This window comes from Schistocerca gregaria, chromosome 4, assembly GCF_023897955.1.
Source record: "Schistocerca gregaria isolate iqSchGreg1 chromosome 4, iqSchGreg1.2, whole genome shotgun sequence".
NCBI classification, from domain to species: Eukaryota; Metazoa; Arthropoda; class Insecta; order Orthoptera; family Acrididae; genus Schistocerca; species Schistocerca gregaria.
The window spans coordinates 389,736,337-389,757,735 of NC_064923.1; the positions used below are offsets into that span (position 1 = coordinate 389,736,337).

Below are 21,399 nucleotides of genomic sequence, written 5' to 3' on the forward strand. Positions count from 1 at the left end.
ACGCATGCCTATACCAGTCTGTTTGGCGCTTCAATGTTTAATGACGTGTTTAAGCCAAGCATATACTTCTTTTTTGACACAGTTGAGGTGTAAGTCAGTAAAATTTATCAAATATTTTCAATGGGTGTATTCCATTTCCGAAGGTTGGTTCTGGATATTCAAAACTCCTTATTGTACGGACAAAAATTTCACCTACAAATTTCGTTAGAAGCGGTGTTGCTAACAATCCAGAAGCCATTTCTCGATTTTACGTGGCAGACATACTCGTTGGTACAATAAAAATTAAAATGAATGTGGCTGAAGAACATTCTGGGAATCTGGAAAGTTACGGAAGCCATACGACGTCCTTCATTAGAGCTAGCATTTTCAACAGTTTATAGAGAAGATTTATAGCAGCTAAAGCAGATTACTGTCCGGAGGTGAGCATCAATAAAGTCTTCCGATAAAGAGCTGATGCGTAGGTACTGATTATATGTGGAGATATTTTATCATGTTAGATATTGTGAGGTAATCAAGCCTAATGCATGATAGAAACCCTTTCTTACAGGTGCCTTTCTTCGTTTATAGATAATTACAACCTCGTGTAAATCGAATTTCACTCGACACGAATAAAATGAATTTGAAGTTAATTAAAAACAATTATGATTATGTAAATTTTATAAAGTTGTTTACTATAGTTTTTTCACTAAATTGTTTTGTTATATTCACGTAAAAAAGTAACGTAAGGCTAATTTCATTGCTTCCGTTGCCAGCAATGTATATGATTAGTTTCTTTGTCTACAATTGTAGTCTCTCTGATCCCTCTCGTTTGACGGGAAGAAAGGATGAAAATGTCAGACACGTTTGTGCAGCCCTAGATAGTAACTGGAATCCTGTGGTTTAAGTGTTCAAAAAATACAGAAGCTAGAATTAATGAGATTTTGCTACTTAGTACTTCAAATCATCCATTGTGCTATTACGATTTTGGAAAGTTCCAGAGCAGGGGTCTGGGCGTTGTGTTGTCCTTATCTTTGTATCGTCAGTGCTGACACGAAAATCAGCTGCATGGCGTCATATGAAAAGTTTAAGCCTATGGTACATCGTATCAGTGTAAGTAAGTCTTGACACTAATGAATGTCCTGATTTGTCGAAACACATTATCGTATCTTCCATTGTTGAAATGGCTGAATGAGCACACCCAGTAGCCAATTTTATTAAAAAAGGTTTGAGAGATCATAAACAGGAAAAGCTCGAGACTGCAGACATACCCAGAAATAGACAACGAAGCCAACATACTACGAGATACGTATCAGTTTTTTAATTTGTCAAAGTGAAAATGACTATTTGCAATCATACGAAAAATAACGAATATCTGTACAGTTTGTACGTCATTCCAAACATAATCCCTTTTGAAAGAGCATGTCACAATAGTGACTTCTCATACAATAGTGACAAATATATTGAAGAGAAATAAAAAATGTCTGTTCTGGAATAAAACTGTTTGAAATGAGAATTATTACGTGATTGATGTGGAAAGAAAAATTATGGCATAGAAGTAATGTAGATTAAATGTAGACCTTCAAGGTAGAAAACATTCTTTGTAAAAAGAAAAGAAACGTGTCGATAATTCGTAGGAAACATCGAGTCCCTATAATTACCAGAGTGTTGTGCACATAAGAGGACGCGTGGTGGAGCGGTGAAGGATTGCCTACCAGACGTGTTCGTTGGGTACAAACTAGGCGGTGTTCCAGTTTCCGATGAAGTGGCCTTCGATGTTAATGAAGTGCACTTGTAACGGGACATCCTCCTCTAGCATTACTTTTTCTCAACAGTAGTTGTTGGTACCAGTATTATTTTAAAATTTTGACAGGTCAAAATTATCTCAGTTTCATATAATTTTATACACAGTATGTTGTATTTCAAGCTAAAATTTATGTAAAGTAATTACTTAATAAAATATTTTAGTTTCGATGTTGGAATCGGTAAGTACTAGTACTGAATGTACAGTAAAAATTATATTTTTTAGAAAGATTTGAAATAACGAATTATTTGCACACCTAAAATTTCTATTATTAATTACGCAATCCTGTACTATTTACTATGTTTATTCCTGGATTCATTTATGAAATAATAATCGAAATTAATAATGTAACGAAAACTAGTAGGAATTCATTTGTTAAGAAAAATTGTAAACCCTTTAGAATATTGTTATTCCCGCAGAGTGTGAGAGTCGTAAACTTGCCGCTGATGTGATCGGACGTATTTATGTATAATAGGTGCGAACAATGTAATTTCGGCTTCGTTAATGTAAAAAATTCAAAATACTGGATGATATATCAAAATGTGAGAAAATAGGTGGAAAATATATTTACGTAAAAAAATCTGCAACAAGAATCTTCCGATTTATTTAGTTCGAACCAACCGTGAGGAACTGACGCTTGATTTTCAGCTTCAAGAATCAGACTCCTAGGCAAAAAGAACTGGAGCCATCTCAACATGACAAGCTAAGTAAACTTGAAAGTTTATTGTACTCTTTGCTCCTCTCAAATGTTCATAAAAGACTTTGCCTATTAATTAGTTGGACTAGGCGTTTTTTAATGTAGACAATAGATGGAAGAAGAAAAGATAGAGAAGATTACACACTGCATTTGTTTTCACGCTCCAAAGTCAACTTACTACGCTTCTGTGAGTGAGCTTGGCTAAAATGAACATTCTGGACACAAGAAAGATGGCACTTTTGAAGGTATCTGTGCGCCATCTACAGTCGGAATCCTTTATTGGTCGAACAGTGTCAGACATCCTTCGAGCGTGGTTACATTCGGGTCGTGCGATCTGGCTGTACGTGGTTTAGTTTATACGTCGAGAATGAGCAAAGGGTAATAAGTTGTTTGGAGTGCGTAGAACTACAGTAGTCCTACCATGTGATCCGAAGAACGATAGAAACCACAACACAGCTATTGTTATCAATTTATACGGCAGTTTGCAGAGTGTGATTGCAATAAAACGCTTTGACACTTTCAGTGCAGAATTTACATCGTCCCTACTTCCGTAGCATGTAGAATAAATTACTAAAAACAGGTAACGGGTAGAACTATAGTTGAAATGATTTAACCTGATTCTTTATCTGTTTGTGTTATAACTCGTCTGACTAAATGGCCTTTGTAAAAAAGAGAAACAGTCCTAATATATCGTTTATATTTCAGTCCCATTTGCACATTTTTTAAATGCGCGACTAGTTTCGATCTGTCTATATAGTTGCGTCAACAACCCGTCGTGTCTCTGTCAGAACTGCACATCAGAATTTTGTTCTTTGACAGATACTACATAGCTCTGAAGATAGTCCAGGGACTAGTCATGTATAACAAAAACGTGCGAATGGGAATGAAAAATGAACGATATATTAGAATTGTTTTCAATATTAATACAACTGCCGTTTTTTCACAGTGAATACGTAGGCTGTAATGATAACATACAAACTTTCTGTTAAATCACGTGAATATAATATCTTTCAATCTGCGTTGGAGACACTGCCGAACTTAATTTAACAAGTACTACAGGTAATACAAGATTTTGATATGATATCTGAAGTGGCTATGTGACAGTTCAAATCTAATGTTGATCAGTAATTAAAATTACTAAATTACTAAAAACATGCAAGTTGCTTTATAGTGTCTTAAGATCAACGTAACAGGCTCAGTGCTTGGGCGACACAGACTCGATGGGAATGATTAGAGTTAAACTCTACTGGGACATTCAATCCCTGTTTCATCAACGGGAGTTGGGAAGTACCTTACAATTGGTTCGCCTCTTACTTTTAGAACAGAAAGCAGAAGGTAATTCTTCGCAATATTGAGAGTGGTAGTGATGTTCAGTCCCAATGGGGCACTGTTAAGTGGGGCATTCCCCAAGGGTCGGTGCTGGGGCCACTGCTGTTTCTTATTTATATAAATGATATGCCTTCTAGTATTACAGGCGATTCAAAAATATTTCTGTTTGCTGATGACATCAGCTTGATAGTGAAGGATCTTGTGTGTAATATTGAAACAGTAACAAATAATGTAGTTCATGAAATAAGTTCGTGACTTATGGAAAGTAATTTGATGCTAAATCACAGTAAGACTCAGTTTTTACAGTTTCTAACTCACAATTCAACAAGAACAGATATTTTGATCAGACAGAATGGGCATATTATAAGCGAGACGGAACAGTTCAAGTTTCTAGGACTTTTGATAGATAGTAAGCTGTTGTGGAAAGCCCATGTCCAGGATCTTGTTCAGAAACTAAATGCTGCTTTATTTACCATTAGAACAGTATCTGAAATAAGTGACACTTCAACACGAAAAGTAGTCTACTTCGCATATTTTCATACGCTTGTGTCGTATGGTATTATTTTTTGGGGTAATTCTTCTGATTCAAAAAGGGTATTTTTGGCTCAAAAACGGGCTGTTCGAGCTATATGTGGTGTAAGTTCGAGAACCCTTGTCGACCCCTATTCAATAGTCTGGGAATTATGACATTTCCCTCACAGTATATATTTTCTTTAATGTCGTTTGTTGTTAGCATTTTTAGCCTATTCCCAAGAGTTAGCAGCTTTCGCTCAGTTAATACTAGGCAGAAATCAAATCTGTATGTGGAATGCACTTCCTTGACTCTTGTGCAGAAAGGTGTGCAGTATTCTGCTGCATCCATTTTCAATAAGCTACCACAAGCACTCAAAAATCTTAGCAGTAGCCCATAGTCTTTTAAGTCTAAACTGAAGAGTTTCCTCATGGCTCACTCCTTCTGTTCTGTCGAGGAGCTCCTGGAAGAGCTAAAAAATTAAGCAAATTACAGTGTTACATTGTTGATTTTCTTTATTTAAACTTACGACTTGTCACCTAAATATGTTTTTTTTATATTTCATTTTATCTGTTTCTAATATCGTGTTATAATTTCATGTATTGACTCGTTCCATGACCATGGAGACATCTCCTTAATTTGGTCCCACGGAACAATAAATAAATATATAAATAAAATAAAAACCAGTAATTATTCAGCCTTACCCTATAACTAGATTCTGTAACTACAGAGGATGGACGAAGATCTGGAAACACCAAAAACATAACACATTATCGTGCCTAATACCCCCGGTGTAGGACACTGGTTGGCATTCGAAAATCCTTCCATTCGTCTCGGAATGAATAAATACAGGTCAGTACTGTTGTCAAGGGACTCTCATACCATTGTTCCTGCAGAATAGTGACGGAGGTGAATAGCGTCACGCACTCTTGTCTCCGAACTAGGCGACAAAGGTTCAGTAATAATGATATCTGGTGACTGTGGTGCCCAGGGCAAATGTGACAGTTATTCCTCGTGCTCACAAAACCAATGCGAACTTTGTGAACAGAGATTCTGTCGCCCTGCAACACGGTATCACCACTGGGGAACAAACATTGCGCCGAGGGGCGTTTTTCTTTTCCGTGTACAATAGGCGGTAGCGGTGCCTTGAAACACGCTCTGGTCTGTAACGCTTATTCCCTTTCTAAGCACACGGCTTGTTATTCTTTGACAGAAATATATGCACTGATGTTAGATAACTCAATCTTAATTTGCTTTGAAACGTCGATAACATCACTGATGCTCGCGTCGCGTAGTTTCGATGACGCCATTGCTCAAATAGGTACGTATCTTGACTGCCAAGTGGATTTTATGTGCGTTGCACAACGTTATGTAAGCGTTTTTCTCACTTACTTCAATGACAGCCACTTCATGAGAAGACTTGGCTGCTGCAGCTGTCATGCCCCCTTCAGATTTCCATTTAAGTTTGGTTTATGATGTCTTAAAATCAACGTAACAGGCTCACTGCTTGGGCGACACAGACTCGATGGAAATGTTTAGAGTTAATCTCTATTGGGACATTCAATCTCTGTTTCATCAACGATGAAATTTTTAAGGTACCCTTAGTTGCTTTTAAAAATGTAATTCCTGTATTTGCTTTACAATAAAAGTTTCTAGCCGAGCCTTTCTTTTTGTCTTTGTTTTTATTTCGTACCGAAGAATGACAATAATACTTTTGTAAAATCATATACTACCTGCTGTGGTTACGTATCACAAGAATCCAATTTGTTTGAGAAGACTCCGAAAATTTGTGAATGAAATAACACATTTTGCGTCGTAACGACCTTCACAACATAAAGAGCGTCGAATTTTACATTGATAATTATCGTGTCTCCACCATATTTTACAATTTCAAACTGTCCAAAATACCACCAAGTATTGCCTTCAAAAGTTCCATTTAATGGACAGCACGCGCTAGAAACGTAACCTCAAACGTCGCACAGTGAAAAAGTAACGTGACTGACGGATGAAACGTGAGCGACGTGAAGTAAGCGCGTGTACTTCATGACTATGTTCTATACACCACCTCAGTCTCGTGTTTGGAAGAACGGTTTGCATTTCACACCCGTGCGCGATTGGAAGCTGTGCGTCCCGGCTCCTGTGACCGAGCGGTTCTAGGCACTTCAATCCGAAACAGCGCTGCTGCTACGGTCGCAGGTTCGAATCGTGCCTCGGGCATGGATGTGTGTGATGTCCTTAGGTTTGTTATGTTTAAGTAGTTCCAAGTCTAGGGGACTGATGATCTCAGATGTTAAGTCTCATAGTGCTTAGAGCCATTTGAAGCTTCGCGTGTTGAAATTCGCTAAAGTTTGGAGAGGAAATTAGCGTAACAAACCCGTGCGCGTTTCAAGGCACTATTGCCTCCAACTGAACACAAAAGATGAAATACGCTACCAAGGGATGGTGCTGATGACCAAAAATTGTCATATAATCCTTGATAGTAATGCAGCATTGTAGAGTAGCCATGGGGGTCCATGGGATCCATGGAATACCACCATATGGCTGCTCAAATCATCACCTATTCACCCCCATGTGTCACTCTTGGTCGTAAATTCGGCCAGAAGTTGGAAACAAGACTCATCCGATCAAATGATTTCTTCCATAGTTCCACGGTCCATGTTTTATGGCTTCTCCATCATACTTTCCTGTTACGGGCATTTGCATCACCGATGAATGGTTTTGTAATTCCAGTTCGCCTTGCAATTCCCTGCTTATGGTCCTACCTTCGCGTTGTTTTGGTGTTAGCAGGATACGCCAGTGCAATATTCAGTTGTGCACTGATTTTTGCAGCTGTCGTCCCCTTATTTTTCGTCGCAATCCTCTTCAATGACTTGTCTATTGCGATCACTCAACATATATTTTCGTCTGCATTGTGACTTAGTGGATGATGTTTTTCCGCTTTTATTGTATGCAACATAAATCTTCGATACGGTGCTTCTCGAAACACCAAACACTTCGGCCACCTTGTTTACGGACCTACCGTCGAGGACCAGTAGTTTGACCACGTTAGAATTCTGTCAGCCCCGATACGATGCACTCACAACTACAAGAAACACTGGTGTGATCACGAATGGCACTCGCAAAGTATTGAGAAAACTACACAGGTACGGTTCGTGGTCAAATACAACAGCGCAATCTGTAGTCTTGGCTAGCATCATCATTTACTTTCAAGCACGCACTTTTCGCGCTGTTTCCTTATTTTTGTCCAACCCCTGTATGTGTAAATAGATCCAAGTAGTCATTACTTTACCAGCAGGGTAAATAGACTGACTCACTGAGTTACATTAAACTCATACCCTTTTACACTGTCGTAATCATCAAATTGTACAGGCCCCAATTGAAATAACAAGTCTTTCGCACACATTCTGATCAAAAATGCTGTTATTACTTTCACAGATAACACATTTCGTACCAACATCACTACAGTGTCTTTTATGTCTAGTTGAGAATGCGCAGAAACTCGTGTTTGTCCTCTTTCGCAATAGCGACATCTAATCCACAGGGAGTCTCCGTACTCCTTTGACAAAATATAGGAGATTGTTCAGGGATATCTTCTGAGTATTTTGGTTTAAGAGAACTGCGGTCTCATCTTTGCATACGTGTGTACTCCACCGAAAATATCTGCACAACAATGCGACTGTCGACACAAAGCGTTGAGTGTCTTCTTTGGAAACAAACGTGTTCCATTCATTCAGGGTACTCGCTATTGGCGACAGTAATGCCCGTTTCACTCTTCGCCTTCGAGCTTGCTTTCACTACTGCTGGGTTTCGTATTGGGTTTATTTTTCCTGCAATATTAGTTGTACGCTAAAACGCCATACGACAGTATGGATGCGTTTACTGATAAAGAGTGTGCATCTCCTGCACGGGTTCACTGAAAGCAGTGGAAATGCAGCACAATGACGCTACGCTGTCCCCGCAGCGACGGCAACCACATCACAGTACACTGGCATCTTTGCATTCCTCTGCGTTTTGTGTTTTACGATATGTGTTGGTGATTACACGTGACAGGGTTTTCACTGTCACGAAGATATTTTCATAGAAAACAAAGGCAACTAGAGCAAAAAACTAAACAAGCCATAGTCTCTTTATTAATAATTAAGGAGCCGCCGAAAATTTTCCAGAACAATCACCGAAACTATTGGTGGAGTTTGGGATCACCGAGTGTATAGTGTATCTAATTAAGGAAAGGAAGGAAAGTTGGAGTTAACGTTATGAGAGACGGGGCACTAAACAGGAGGAGAAACGAGGAGAAGGAAGTAACAGTGTCTTGTTTGAGTAAATTCCGGTATTCATCGGCAGTGATTCATGGAGCCATTGAAAATATACAACGACACAATTAGAGCCACAAGCACCAGAAACAAAATTACATGATTAGATGCAGTTTATTTCCATTGCTAATTTACAACCATTTCAGGCTCTGTGCTAGTTGAAATGGTCGCTGAACTTGTTATCAGGCTAAACACAGATCAGGTCAGGTACAGCGGTTTGCGCCTGAAAGAATTTGCTTAGGCAACCTGCCGTACTCCAGCGTGTATCATGCTGCGCCCGCAGGCACTCGTTAAACGAAACAATGTGCGTATATACAGTACGTCAGGTCCTTCGAAAGAAGAGCGTATACTGTAAGTGACCCGAACAGCCACATGACACAGCAACAGACGTTTCTGCTTCATTTAATTGCACACCAGCGTTCCGGTTTTTTGAAGGTTGGTAAGGAATTCACAGAACTGCACCTAGTTCTGGCGTTAGAATCCGGCTTCAGAGTCCAGAGACAGTATCTTAAATACTGTCTTATGACCACCTATTTAAATGAAATGATCAGTTTTTCAAACCGATAGTATGTCTAGGGGAAGCGCCTTAACCTCGATACTTTTGTGTCGTGGAAACAGTACGAAGGGGAACTACGTCGCTTTCGTGAACACCGCAGTAAGATTAATCCGAAGATTCAGTTCACCATGAAGAAAGAGCTAGATGGCAATGTAAGGATCTTAGTGATGCAAACTACAGCTTTTTCCTGGCAGCAGTTAAAGACTGTACTTCCACTTTGCAAAACGACGTATCCTGCATTATTACTTTCTTCTTGGTACGTAATATACTTTTATTTTCACGTAATTCGTGAAGAAAGTCTAAAAATGACGTAAATTTCTTTTTTTGTATTATTTTTACAAACAGAATTTTATGACGAAAGCCGAGCTAAATGCACAGTATACAGTTAAAGTCGATAAATAAAATGTGATACAGTTCTTTTATTTATATGAAGATGGTATCTGTTCTTTCGGATGTCCAAAGTGCGGGACAGTAAGTTGCGACTGTGGGTCTCACGGGAGGCGTGCCAGAGATAAGTCCCTGCAGTCGGCACTATCCTCTGTGTCCTTTGTGTTATCCGTGGCTCAGATGGATAGGGCGTCTGCCATGTAATGAAGAGATCCTGGGTCGGTCGGGCCACACATTTTCAACCGTCCCCGTTGACCTTTATCAACGCCTATATGCAGCTAAGGGTATTCATTTCATTGTAAGCTCTTTTATTGCTTAAGTGCATCATTATCGCTGGACTCTTTTAAAGACTCTGTGTCTTTTGCAATATAAGTGATGAAATGGGACAGAATTTTTGGGCTATAGAAATATGAATGTTTTCGTGACAGTTGAGTTGGTGTCCCGTGTTATTGTCCTATTGGAACTACTACAATAGTTGAATTTTCTATCTTAGCGCTGGAAGCTTTTTCAGAATTCTTATGCTGTCCTTGGATGGCTGTTTAGCAGTGTTCAGTTACCCAGGGACACCAGCAGGTATCTCGGGAATATAACAGCAGGAAGGATCTAAACGTCCAGTACTCTAGATATTTAAAGAGAAAGATGACAAGGTCTAACACTTCAGAAGTTTTTATATAGCTTGACATGGTCCAGAATGTGTAAAAGCGATCTTAATTTTCAATGTAAACTTTATTTGGCAAGATCGCGAGTCTTTAAAATGATGTAACCGGTTTCGCATTTACTAGCCATCATCTTCAGGTCATACAATATCGTTACAGAGTTTAATACGCCACATACTGCGCATTCAAGTATTGAGTAGTGACTCAGTATTTGATTGTACAACATGTGATGTTGAAGAAAAGACATTTTAGCACGAAAGCTGTTGTTTATTACTATGGGTGTATGTGCTGAATGTGGAAGTTATCAGTAATAATAATAATAATAATGAACGTATGTCATTGGTGGCCGGGAGACCCCTCGCGGGGCGGTGCGGCCGGATCTCCAGAAAGACACACAACACGCAGTCATCTCGAGGCAGAGAAAATCCCTGACCCCACCCGGGACCCCGTGCGCAAGAAACAAGAACTCTACCGCAAGACCACGAGCCGCAGACAAGTTATCAGTGATAATACTATTTATGTGGTAACTATTTACGTATTTTTATTTAGGAGATGGTTGGTGTGGACAGTTCAGATCATATCATCACTCTTAAATGTACCCTATATCTACGTTAAAAGATGTCATCGATGCAGTTACACCTTACAGTATTAAGTATGTGCATACTATATATTTTTCTTAATTTTGGTACCTTCATTAGCCAGCTTGATGTGATCCATGTGACAATGATATTGTATACAGAATAGAGAATGGTTCTTACTGGATTACACTGTGCGTCACACAGTATATTGTGTACAGAATGGAGAATGGTTCTTACTGGATTACGCTCTGCGTAACACTGGTTGGTTCGGTATCGGCTGCCATCCTGTCGGCCGCACTTTCAAGTACGAGCGCTCCCAGTTACGCCGCACGTTCCCTACAAGCGCCACGGCGGCATGAGGGCGCCGCACCGAACGACTACGGCGCTGCCAATGAGATGTGAGCATCCACTCGCCGGAGCTCCAGCACATTCGTGGACTGACTCCCTTTTTGATTGTTTGTCAGTTGAAGAATATTTACAGACTTCTATAGTGACCTGGACTCGACTCCTTCTGAATAGACATTTGTACTGAAGAGTTACAGATTTATAAATCTTTTGTATCTGTTTATATTTGTACTTTCAAATCTACTGTTAGCATCTGACGCTGACATTACAGCAACAACGTTATGTATTATTTTTACTTCTGGATATTAGATGTAGGACAAATTAATATCTGAATTCTCTGTTCATGAACGGCATCTGTCCCTTGCTCCTGTATCCACCAAAGCACCACATAGCGTGCAAAGGAAAACATAACAAACTTTTTTATCGTAGTTGTTCTCGTAATTTTGACAGATGATGGTGTAAAGAATTTTATTGTAAGGTCTTACATAATGTCTGCTATATTCAATTTACTTTGCGATTGTATTAATATAATTATCTACGTTCAGAGCGAGAATGTTCCATCACATCACACCTGTACCTCTATTTAAGAGGATATGAACCATTTTATCACTGATACCTTTATTATTCACATTCTGCACATGTCTCAGAATGAAATTTTGTTCTCTGTAATAGGTGACTTGCGACGATGGTCAAAGCCCCAAACTAGTCGGCCAGCAAATAAACAACAGCTTTGGTGTTAAAATGTCTTTTCTTCAACATTTGAAAGCTTCAAGACACGACGATCTGAAAACGTTTATAGCATGTGATATGTTACATTCTGTAACGATATCTTATTTGAAGATGATTATTAGAACAATCGAAACCGGTCATAACATTTTATACACTCGTGATGTACACAAATAACGATTTTACTCACAAGATTTTACTGTCAGAGATTAAGGGTGTCTTCTCGTTGCGCAAAATGACGACGAGAAGACTGCGCACAAAAGGAATTGTCTCGTACCTGCGGAGACGGCGCGGCATGGGCGCAGGGTTGGGTGGGTCAAGGGTAATGGTGGGGGCTCCGTTGTGAATGTGGCAGGGAGGGAGGGGGTACAGCTCGACAGCTGCTTTGCACAAACGTACATCTCGAATTACTTGTAAGCCACAGCCACGAGTCTGCTTTTGACCATATTAGCAGATTAGTTGTCAATTGTTAGTATCACCAAAAATTCGATAAATATGTTTGAAGTCAAAAGTTTCTCACTAGCGTACCGACAATGAAATAGTTACATAAACAAAGGATCAACCAAAGCAAAACAGTATCGGTCAAGCCCTGCCAGAATTAAGTCTCATTAAAACAAAAAAGGGGCAGTAATGTTCGTGTAGCAGACAAACTCGCTTACTACGACATTTCGGGCGCTGAAGACCTTGCTGTCGTGCGCCCAAGACCCCTCTACTACTACGACATTTATAACGTGTCACGTGAAAATTATTTTGGAGTTTTCTGAGAACTTGTTCGGCAGAGCTACCTAAAAGTAAAATTATATTGTTTTTCGTATTTCATCTTTCCAAAGCGTCCGCCCCCGGTAGCTGAATGGTCAGCGTGACGGATTGTCAATCCTCAGGGCCCGGGTTCGATTCCCGGCTGGGTCGGGGAATTTTCTCCGCCCAGGGACTGGGTGTTGTGCTTTCCTCATCCTATCATCCTATTCGACAGCAGGTCTCCTAAGAGGCGCCAAATTGAAGGCCCTAGCCAGACGATTACATAATTACATCTTTCCAACGTAATGAAACTTCGAGAAGTACCTGTAGCTATGCTTTACACTCTGTACTGTGTGACTTGAATACCTAGCACTCAAACACAGTTTCTAATATGACATTTGTTTCCTTTTTTGTCAGTTCCGATTAAAATTCCATGGCCCTGCGTATAATCACAAGTCCCTGATTATGAACAACTTCCTCAGCATGTACGGTGCACGAAGAGAGTTGTGCCGTGCTAAGCAGTAGGGAGATAGCAACCAGAATGGCAGAAGTGTGCAGGTCACTTTGGAGCCACGAGACGGAATCGCCAGCGCTCGTGACGAGAACGCGTTTCTGCGCCGGTGTGCCGTTATCTTGCGCGAGCTCTGGCTGCTACCGTACTGCACAGCGCAGGCGCCGCGCCGGGCCACCTACCTGAGTGTGGCGTAGCCAGTGGAAGACGTGGACATGGCAGTGGCGTTGGGGCGGGGCTGCCCCGCGCTAAGGGCGCCTCTCTTCTCGTCGCGGCCGGCCGCTCCCCGCTGACCGTTACTGCGAACAAAAGACACGCGCCTGTCAGGGAGGACGCCATCTGTGAAGCACGACAGTCCTCCTTTTACGACAGATCGTGGCCGGTTATTGTATCAGGCGCCACGATAAACCTGTCATTACACTAAACTACAATAGAATGCAAATAATCTAGAAAATGAACAAGCACATACAGCATAGAAACACTAACAAAACGTAGATATAAGAACTGAACAGTCAATGGGACAGTGTCTGTGATACAATATCCATAATCAATGTCTGTCTACAGGTGTTCTGTGAAATGGGGTGATACAAAAGTTTTTTTGGTGTGTGTATTAAGATTTTTAATTACACGGCTGGTAGAGGCGGAAGTCTGAGAAGTGTTCCAAGGTACAACATTCTTCATGTGTGACAGTCGCGAAGGAGATATCGACAAATAAGAAAAGTGATTATGGAAGAATAGAAAAGATAACAAAATTTAAATACCTAGGTGAAATAATACGGCCGAGTGCTTTGGACGAAGGACCTAACTTAACAAGGGCAAGGAATAGGCAAGTACATTGTCAATCAGCAGAAACCTAGTATAACAAGAAATTTTTGTCCATAAATGCAAATCTTACATACTGCTACACTGTCATTAGATCAAAATGTCTTTATATTTTAGGATGCCTTTCTTTAAATAGGGCAAAGAATTAGGCGAAATTGAAAAGAACGAAAGGAAAATATTGGGACCAAAATATGAGACTGGAAAATTGAAATGAAGAAGTAATAAAGAATGTTATGAAAGAACAGAACGAATATTAGATGCAACGAGGAAGAGATGAGTTGTATTCTATGAATACCCAAAAAGGCTAGGAAAGAAAGGATTAACTAAATGAATTTTTGACAGAAACCCAAAAATATCATTGACGTGGATCGAAAAAGTTGAAGTAGATATGAAAGAAATGGAAATAACGAAGAAACAAACAGGAAAAAGAGAAAAGTGAAGAACGAAAGTAAAAATGTTTCGAGGGCTTCTGGGAGAAAACAAGCAAAAAGCATGAGTATTATGGACAGACTAAATACGAAAACAACGTAGTCAAAGAAAAAAAATCTATTGGAAAGAAAGAAAGAAAGAATATAAGAAACAAAACGTAAGTTATTTCAAGTGGTCTTCAGTAGGCCAAACCATTAAAGAAAATTATGTCGACCCTGCATCCCCACTAGTCCCGTCCAATGCAAAGCACGATTCATTGCGTTCATGATGAATTGTCTCACTGCACAGGATAAAATGACACTTTGGAAGAGCTGAACTCGACGTTAGCACAGTGGAAAATACACAAAATCGACATTAGCACGGTAGAAATATACAACTCTGAAGATGATCTCTTGCAACCACGAAGGCGCAATCATATACCCAAAAAAGTTTTACTGAAAATACAGAACGGTATGCTTCAACCATCCGAAGATATGTACCGGGTATTTATTATTAAAGTACAGTTACCCAGAGGTACAGTGTGGGCTGTAGTTATCATATGATCGCGAAACTAGGTAAATAAGATAAGGCGTTAATGTGGAACCGATTTATATTGGCAGAAAAATTAGTTCCAACTGTGGCCATCAGGTGCATATCTGTCGCTACATGTTGTTTGTATGGCGATATGACATCCACACTGTCATTTGACAAGCCATAACGTGAGTGAACATTATGGCTATCAAGAAAAGAGACCATGCACTGTTAGTGGAACTGTTTTATGTGAACGACAGCAATTACAGTGCTGCAGAGAGAGAGAGAGAGAGAGTATTGCCGACTGAACAGTCTGAGGAAAGGCCTGATGTCATAAAATGTTTCACAGCAATGTTGTTGTTAGCAATATTAGCTTATTCCCAAGAGTTAGCAGCTTTCACGCAGTTAATACTAGGCAGAAATCAAATCTGCATGTGGAATGACTCTTGTGCAGAAAGGAGTGCAGTATTGTGCTGCATCCATTTTCAATAAGCTACCACAAGCACTCAAAAATCTTAGCAGTAGCCCATAGTCTTTTACGTCTAAACTGTCCGAAGAGTTTCCTCGTGGCTCACTCCTTCTACTCTGTCGAGGAGCTCCTGGAAGAGCTGAAAAGTTAAGCAAATTCCAGTGTTACATTGTTGATTTTCTTTATTTAAACTTACGAATTGTCACCTGAATATGTTTCTTATATTTCATTTTATCTGTTTCTACTATCGTGTTATAATTTCATGTATTGATCGTTCCATGACCATGGAGACGTCTCCTTAATTTGGTCTCGCGGAACAATAAATAAATAATATAATAAATAATTAAATTTGAAGACACAGGAGAGGTTAGTGTGGCACCTGGAAGACGAAGGCGTACAACGAGGTTGTTGTTGCTGCAGCTGACCATGCAGCACGTGCAGTGTCACGAAAATTATCCATCCCATGGTCAACAGTAGGGGAAGTTTTGTGCCAGTTTTAAACTAGTATCCGTATAGGATACAGACGGAGCAGCAACTGAACCCTCATAATCCACAGTTACGTTCTGAATGTTTTCTTCGTTCCTGGCACAGATGGAAGTTGATAACATATGGCCGGGAGTGTCGAGGTACATTTTACACTACAGGGTGCAGTGAATACACAAACTGCCGAATTTGGCGTGCTGTTAAAGGACGTGTTGTGGACGAAGAGCCATTGCTCTCCCCGTATGTCACTGCCTGGTGTGGATTTACAAGCACCTTTATTCTCGGTCCGTTCTTCTTTGAAGAGAATGCACCCAGACGGTCTGTCAGGGGTAGCGTCACATCTGCACGTTATCGGGACCTCCTTGTACAGCATGTGATTCCCGCTTTGGAAGAGCGTACCTATGTAGAAACCACTCTTTTTATGCGAGATGGGGCAACACTTCATATTGCGTGCCCACTGAAAGATCTGCTTACTGCAACCTTCCACGAACGTGTTATCACGAGAGGCTTTCCAGATGCTTGGCCTGCAAGATTACCTGATCTGAAGGCCAGTATACAGGAACATGTTGCTCAGATTCCACGGGAACTGTTACGAGCAACTGTTGACCACATCGTTTTACGGATGCAGCATTTCGTTGACATCTCCGGTGCTCATATTGAACAAATTGTGTAAGTGCTGTTAACAATAAAATCAACATTAAGCCTTTCTCACTTGTTTAACGTTTCCTGTCCACGTCCTGTTCCTAATCCATTACATACGGAAGCATTTCTACACGTTTGTCTTACATTAAGAGCACAAGGTTGGCATCTGGTGGCCAAAATTGGAACTTATCTTTTCCAACCTAAATCGGCTTCGTATTAACTTATTAGAATTCGATAATTACAGCCCACACTGGTCCTCTGTGAATAGCTGCACTTTAATTATAAGCACCTGGTATTTTCAAGACAAAGGTATTTTATTACTGTTTAACGACGTTCTTGCACGTCTTTCCAACGAGACTTGTAAGATCACAGGCTCTGATAACGCACGGAGGCTTGACAGACAGACACTAGGATGCGGTGCGAATCCACAGACAGTCGAGCATAGTTCTTGAGGAGGCAGCGTGTTGCAGCTCTCGGAATAGAGCAGGCAACGACTGAGCCAGTGCTATTGGCGGGATGTACTGACCATAAAGGAAACCGTTGCCGTCATAAGGGCAGCAGGGAAACTGAAAGGTTAGGGCTAGTGAAATTCCTTGGCGAGCGGCTATTTAAAGGTGGTCCATGGGGCGAGGGCCAATATGGCGGGAAATGGAGCGCGGCGCGATTTATTTCACGGCTGCTGCGAGAATAAAACCGTACCAATAAACGTACGGAATAGGCAATAGCACCATATGAAAGGTAGAACCGAGGCAAGGAAGCACATTTAAGACCCACTCTGCAGGTGACGCAGAACATTTGCTAGAGAAGATGAAAGCAGTAGAGCTATCTTTCTTTTTTAAAAATTAATAACTTTCGAAGGTCTTAAGCGCCTGTAAAAAAAGCTTTCTCTGAACGCCCTTTAAGTGCGCTGTGGATATGCAGCATGATAATGTTATTTTTATGATTAAAAAGAATAATTTAACTAAAAAGAATTTAAAACATAGTATAAAGGCGGATGGGATAAGAAATGAGAGTACCAATCTTTAGATGTATAATTATTCTTAAGTTTAAATAAGTAATTAACAGTGATATCAATTCTGATTGGTTAATCACATAATATGTAAATATCTAACTATGTGTTCCAGAACACGTGGGACACTAAGTAAACGCTAGCAATATTCTAATCCTGACTTCATATACAGGTATATCACTTCTTAGCGAAAAATTTTAATATAACTGTTATTCGTGGAAAAGTACACGCGTAGTCGGCGAGAGATAATATGCAAGATTTGCCTGTGAATCACAGCGAAACATAGTTGTTAATTGATAATTAATCGAAACCCTCAGCTGCCGACAGGTGTTGTTGATATACCTCAATGGGGACAGCTGAAAATGTATGCCCCGACCGGGACACGAACCCGGGATCTCCTGCTTATATGGCAGACGCTCTATCCGTCTGAGAGGCCGGGGCACACATTTTCAGCTGTTCCCTTTGAGGTGTATCAACAACACCTGCCGGCAGCTGAGTGTTTCGATTAATTATCATTTATTCTAGAGAAGCTACACGGTCATCAATGGTATCATTTGTATTGAGAACAGTTACTATCTTCATATATAGTGTTAATTGTCAGCGAAATCAGTGTAATACATTTGCGTAATGTTCGGATATGCAGTGTGAACATTAATAAAATAGAGGAACTGCATGGACGTATTCCAGACTGGAAATTCAGGTAAAAAGTTCCTATGGACATGTATCATTGACACGATAGCTGGCGCTGGCGAACGAAAGTTCCTCTGACCATGTGCCATGTGTCACTAGTGCGTTGCAGGCTGTGTGATTGAGGCACCGTACTGTAATCAGCAGAATGGTCCGGTATTCCTGTCGGGAAGAAGCCGAGATGGTGTTTGGTACAGGCAGGCAGATGGAAATGGTCAAGAGGCAGCACGGCTATACGAAAACAAGTACCCTCACAGACACCAACCACATACACAACATTTCAGGCCCATTTTGGGCGTTTGTTTGATTATGGGCTATTACAGGCAGACGAACGTGCTGGAAAGCGGAGGACTGTGCGTACACCGGATTTGCAGGACCAGATTCTGTCTCTCTACCATTTCCATCTTCCTGGCCGTACACAAACACCATCTCGGCTTGTTCCCGACATGGATACCGGACCATTATTTTGCTTACCGTACGCTGCCTCAGTCTCACAGCCTGCAACACACAAGGAACCCAGCCATGTCGTCGGAAGGACTTTCATTCTTCAGCGCCATCTACCGTGGCAACGATGCATTACCGGACACATGTTCATAGGACCTTTTTTCCTCTATTTCCAGTCAGGAATGTGCCCCGCAGTTTGTCTTTTTTTTAATGTTCACCCCGTCTAGTTCGCATGAGAGTATAAAAAAATAGAAGCATTTTTGTTAGTTTTGCATAAGCAGGTTAACTCCTATTAAATCGACGCACCAACATTGATTTCTTTCAGTCTCTCATATGTGTTCAATGAGATAGGCCCTCTGGTAATGCGGAATCTTGTGGACATAACACTTCTTGGGAGCTATAAAATTTCTTGATATGCTCACAGACTTAGGAAAAGATTTCTACATCAGATTTTGCAGACTCTGACTCTGATATGCAGCGTGGTGTTCAGCACCGCAAATTCTTACGTGATTTCCGGAATCGTGATAATTTCCGCAGTTACTTTAACGAATTTTAATTTATTTCATGAATCACAACAGGGAACATCTTATCAGGTTATCGCACTTGCATCTACAGCACTGAACTGTAGATAGATTCGCGAATGTCCATGTGCAGCCGCTATCATTGGCCAAAATGTGAAACGAGCACCATAGTGGGAGAGAATTTCTGCTTTCTGTACCACTTCAAGAGAGAAGGATGAGTTATTGGTTGATCAAAGCAGATACTTTAAGAGAGATTTCCAGTATTTTCACGAATTTTTCATTGGCCGGGAACCGGAAGGGGTCAACAGCGATGGCTGGCGAGAGTCTGGTGATGGCGCAACCAGCAATATTTTGAGGATAGCATATAGACACTTAGTGCTAGTGATGCAGGGAGGGAACACAACGGCTTTGTCTGTGCTTTCAGCAAACAGTGCTTTATTGCTGATGGTCGTTTTTAAACATTGCCTTTTTCTCAGAGACGATTATAGATGCTGGGACCACTGCAGACAATCTCTGCATCTGAGTTCTAGAACGGAGGTAGGCATATGCAGCGTTTATGCATAACATGACGAGCTGAACGCGGAGTCATTTGTTTTTCGAGTCCCAGTCTTACTTTATTGAATTAATTCACGCATTCTACTATTTGAACTAAAAATTTGCTTACGCAAGGGAAATGGTGCTCAAACACTGACGGAAAAATATCACAACACCATAAAATAATTACTTTAAGGGCGAGATAAGCATAGCAAAAGTGAAATGCTGATACAGTAATAACCTCGCGTAACCGCCAGAATGTTGAATGCCACCATGAAAACGTGCTTGCATTGTGTTGTACTGCTGCCGGATGTCAGTTTGTGGGAAGGAGTTCCATCTGGTCGGTCAATAAGGGGACGATTAATGCTGTTTGTGGTTGACGCTGGAGTTGTCCGATGATGTCCCATATGTGCTCTACAGGAGATACATCTGGTGATCGAGCAGCTCACGGCAATATATCGACAGTCTGTAGAGCTTGGTGGGTTAGAACAGCGGTATATAGGTGAGCGTCATCCTATTGGAATACACCCCTTAGATGCTTTCATAAAAGGCAGCACATCAGGTCGATCACGAGACTGACATACAGATGTGCATTCTGGGTGTGTGAGATGACCACGAAAGTGCTCCTTCTGTCACACGAAATCGTATCATAGCTCTGGGTGTATGTCCACGGTGTTTAGCACGCAGACAGTTTGGTTGCAGGTCCTCAAATGGCCTCCTTCTAACCAACACACCATGCCATTACTGGCACCGAGGCAGAACCAGCTTTCGTCAGGAAACACGACAGACTTACGTTGTACTGTCCAGTGAGCTCTCGCTTCACACCACTGAAGTCGAAAATGGCGGTGTTTTGGGCTTAATTGAATGAACGATACAGGACGTCGGGCTCGGGACTGCCTTCGAATTAACCGATTTGTTGCAGTTCCTTACATCACTGCATTTAAAAACAGGTCCCGAAGAGCATGGCTACAACTATTACGTTCGTGAGGTGACACCAAAGCTTTATTGGTACCTCACCGGAAAATAAAGGTCTACTTTGACTTCTAGTCACTTATTGTCAAAGACTTCACCATTGTGAGACAAAGCTATAAGTTAAAAGGAAGATCAGCGTTGGCCGTAATATTGACGTTTTATTGAGAGCAAAATCGATTTTCAATCACACAGTGATCATCTTCAGTGCTGGAAGTTAAAAATGTCACACAGCGATCAGTGAATAAAAACAAAAAGTCAAAAATACACCTGAGTATAAACCAACAGTACGCTCCTTGTTGAACTGGATATGTTGACGTGTGATCGCCAGCTTGATTTTTAACTTCTTGTATTTAAAATACGCTGGACATGCCCAGCTAGGCAAAATTTTATTAATTGGTGACTCCATGGAGTGCAGTGTGACCATGGAGTTACCGGAGTGCTGTATGACCATGGAGTTACCAGTTTTGCCTAGCTGGGCATGTGCAGCGTATTTTAAATACAAGAAGTTAAAAATCAAGCTGGCGATCACAAGTCAACATATCCTGTTCAGCAAGGAGTGTATTGTTGGCTTATACTCAGGTGTATTTGTGGCTTTTTGTTTTTATTCACTGATCGCTATGTGAAACTTTTAACTTCCAGCACTGAAGATGATCACTATGTGATTGAAAATCGATTTTGCTATCAATAAAGCATCAATATTACGGCCAACGCTGGCCTTTCTTTTAATTTAACATATATGGTCGTTGTGCACGC

The 21,399-nt window shown here is 40.7% G+C and overlaps 1 protein-coding gene across 2 annotated transcripts in view; it reads right to left on the reverse strand.

Annotated features, from left to right (window-relative positions):
- Positions 1-21,399, reverse strand: part of LOC126268161 (glucose transporter type 1) — a 1,240,707-nt gene that overhangs the window by 625,902 nt on the left and 593,406 nt on the right. For both annotated transcript variants that reach the window (XM_049973724.1, XM_049973723.1), the window contains one exon: positions 13,307-13,423. The gene's annotated coding sequence lies outside the window, so the exon portion shown is untranslated. The remainder of the gene's footprint in view (positions 1-13,306; positions 13,424-21,399) is intronic.